Source organism: Arvicanthis niloticus, chromosome 17 (genome assembly GCF_011762505.2).
Source record: "Arvicanthis niloticus isolate mArvNil1 chromosome 17, mArvNil1.pat.X, whole genome shotgun sequence".
NCBI lineage: Eukaryota > Metazoa > Chordata > Mammalia > Rodentia > Muridae > Arvicanthis > Arvicanthis niloticus.
Genome location: NC_047674.1, coordinates 33,399,649 through 33,403,206, shown reverse-complemented (window position 1 = coordinate 33,403,206; position 3,558 = coordinate 33,399,649). Strand labels below are relative to the sequence as shown.

Sequence of the window (3,558 nt, the reverse complement as noted above, 5' to 3'; positions counted from 1 at the left end):
CCAGTTCAAATCATGCTCCTTGCCCCAATAGTTACAGAAGTTGGGAGAAAGATCTAACTCACTCTGTCCTGGGGACAGCAGGGGCCACGTGGGACAGGATGTTTTTCAGTGGTACGCTCTCACAGAGGACAATCACAAAGTCTATGAGCATGCTCTGAGCTGATATTTGTTCAACCACACAGATAACTAGAGACTCACACAGCAGAGAAAGATACTGAGCACTGAGCTGCTTTCTTGCTGGGTGGGGTGTCCTGGAGAATGGGGTGTGGATGAGAGGAGCCTGAACCCTAACAGTTTGAACATAAAACCCAGCAGAAATGGGAAAGGCTATGTCCCACACAGAAAGCAGGATTGGAGAAAGTTGTCCCAGATGAGACAGAGTGGATAGACTGGTTTCCACTAAACATTGGAGTCATTTTATTTTAATAGATTTAGAAAATTATATTTAAACGAATTTGATCAAAGTCTAGGTAGTGTAGCACATTCAGCCTTTTAGGTATAGTAGTGTATGTGCAAATAAAGAATCCTAATGTATTAGCTGACTAGATTCACAAGGCAAAGGAAAGTTCTTGTAGAAAATTTAAAATGCAGATAAGCAAAAATAAGCACATTTCGTAGTTCTACCACATAGAGAAAATAATCACGATTAACACTTTGAGAAATTGCCTTCAAACATTTCTACCATTCTTATTTGACACTTAAGAAATACTAAATGAGAGTTGGGGTTGGTAATTGATTTCTGTAACCCCAATATTCCAGAGGCTGGACCAGGAAGACTGCTTTGAGTTCAGGGCTAGCCTTGGCAATAGAGTGAGACTCTGCAAAAAACAAAAATAATAGTAAGGTACGTGAAAATGTTTTATTTTTTTTTCATTTATATATAAATGGATATCATTTCATGTGTCAATATGTGTTAACTAATTATACTATTGGGGGGTCTCCGCAACTTGGCTGAGTCTGCCATCTGTTGGACCATCAGGGACTTCAGAGGCGGTAGATGCTCTGAGTTCAGGAGCAAGTGCCTATTGTGTTCTCTTGACCTGAAGACCCAATTGATATCCACTTCGTGACAAGGAAGGTTGTGCTCTCTGAGGAAGAACAACCAGCCGGTGAGACTAAAGAAACAGCCACATCTCTTAGAAAACAACACTCAGCACTCTTGCAGGTGGAAATGGAGATGTGCTTCCTTGTTATCTTCAGAAGGCTCAGGGCAAAGACACCACTCTCACCTAAGACAGGGGAAAAAGAGACTTCATTCTGGAGCCAAATATGAGTGACTGTGGCGGAGGAACACAGGTGTAGGTTACCCAAATTCCATGTCCCAAGATGGTAACAGGTTGACAAAGTTTATTTTTATGAAGTGGGATAATATTGTCTTTTTAAAATATTTTAATTAAAATCGTTATATCATTTTCCCATTTCCTGACTTCCCTCCAACAACACCCACTCCATTCCCCCTCTCTCCCCTTCAAATGGCGGACACGGACACACACGCATATGTATGTGTAATGTATACATCTATATACACGTATAGATATAAAGCCTACTGAGTCCATTTAGTGTGGCTGTGTGAATATAATTTCAGGCTGAGTATTTTGTATTGAATAACCAATTAGGGGGCTCATCCCTAGAATGATTAGTGTGACAAAGACAACCCTATAGCTGCGATAATAACATCATGTCTTGGCGGTAACCAACAGCTATCTAATTAGACTTAAAGCCCACTTAGTAAGAGGGAAACATGGCTGATACTAGAAACCTAGCTAACTCCCCAGGGCTCCTAAATCATGGATCTTAAAAGATAACCTACTAGCAGCACTTTAAACTTTAAATGGGTACATAGATATGTGTGGCTCTCACTCCCACATTAAAGAAGCCATTATAGCGAACGGAGACCATCACAGAAAACTACAGCTGGCCATGACTCAGAGATCAACTGGTTGTGGGGAGCCCAGGCCCAGTGGATACATCTACAGCACAACTGTTGCACCAAGGGAATGCCTTGGGAGAGAAAGCAGAAAGACTGTAAGAGCCAGAAGACCAGGTAGTCTGCTCTGAGATTTTTGTTTCCTAAAAATGACAGGGAAGATACATCCATGCTGCATCAACAATATGGCTGCCTAAACAAGACCTGAACAATGACAATATCGAAGGACACATTCAAAACAGGGAGAGCAGCACAGTAGAGCTGGCCCTGGTAGGCAAAGGAGCTGGTAAACTGGACCCAGAACAGGAGAGCTGACCCTGCCCCTTGCCGGTTGTGGCACTGGATGAGCTAACTGGGGCAGTACTGGAGAGAGCTGGCCCTGTTGGTGCAAGCATAGGAGAGCTGGCGGGCTGACCAACTCAGCTACATCCCAGGCCCAGATCCAGGGCTTTGAGTTGCCCCCCCCCCCCACATTTACCCCGTCCATGAACTGCTGGAGTGTTTGAAGTGGCCGGTCTTGCAGATCCAAAGCTGCAGGATCTCCATGACACAGGATGTCCCAGAGGAGTCCCTATAAGATAGTGTAGCAGAAGCCAGAAGCCTCAAAAAAAAAGACCAGTGACTCATTGCAGGGAACATTTGCAAATAAAGATATAGTGGACAAAAGAGTATAGTATGGGACACACTGTGACACACTATAGCTTCCATGACAAGATTTTTTTTTTAAATTATTATTATCCTATCTTAGTTTATTTTCTTTTGTGGGGTATTTGCACGGGCAGAGGGCAGATATGAAAGGACGGAGAGCTGAGCAGAGTGGGGTGTATGATGCAATTCATAAAGAATCAATAAGATTTTAAACAAACAAACAGGAACTAGTGCTTTGTAGATTTCCAAGGATTTACCTGATGTTCACAAAGATGTTAGATGAGGTAAGGAAGGCAATAAATGGCTTTAAAGGTGCTAACGACATCCCAAGGCGACTCAGCTCTAGACTTGATGCATCCAAACTCTCTGCTACCACAGACATTCTAGTCAGTTCATCAGCCTTGTACAAAGTACAGGTCAAAGTACAGTTCTTTTCAGGAAGTTTCCTCACAGTAGAAATGGGACTTTCAATCCTAAAAAAAAACAAACAAAAAAAACCAACCAAACAAACAAAAAAAACCATCGGCTGTCTTAGCACTGTGTGTGCTGCAGAGAAAACTACACCATGCACATGGCTCTTCCCATAACCCAACACAACCAAAGCAGTTTTTCGGTTTTTAAAAATTATATAAATATATAATAAATATATTATATAATATATGTATACATATATATATATATATATATATATATATATATATATATATATATATATATAATTTTTCTGTCTCCAGACAACACCAGAATATGGCATCAGAACCCATTACAGATGGTTGTGAGCTACCATGTAGTTGCTGGGAATTGAACTCAGAACCTCTGGAAGAGCAGTCAGTGCTCATAACCACTAAACCATCTCTCCAGCTCCATTGAGGCAGCTTCTTAATCTCTATGCTTGAATCAGCTAGATTTGCATCTGGTTTGAAGATACTGAGTCTTGCTGTGTAGCTCTTGCTGGGCTCCACTGGCCCTCCCACTTTAGCTTC

The 3,558-nt window shown here is 41.7% G+C and overlaps 1 long non-coding RNA gene across 1 annotated transcript; it reads right to left on the bottom strand.

Annotated features, from left to right (window-relative positions):
* Window positions 1-785: 785 nt before the first annotated feature.
* On the bottom strand, window positions 786-3,014 carry LOC143434785 (uncharacterized). Its single transcript, XR_013104542.1, has 3 exons — window positions 2,833-3,014; window positions 2,406-2,498; window positions 786-1,229 (listed from the first exon to the last, which is right to left on the bottom strand). It is a non-coding gene; the product is annotated as an uncharacterized LOC143434785 (long non-coding RNA).
* Window positions 3,015-3,558: the final 544 nt, after the last annotated feature.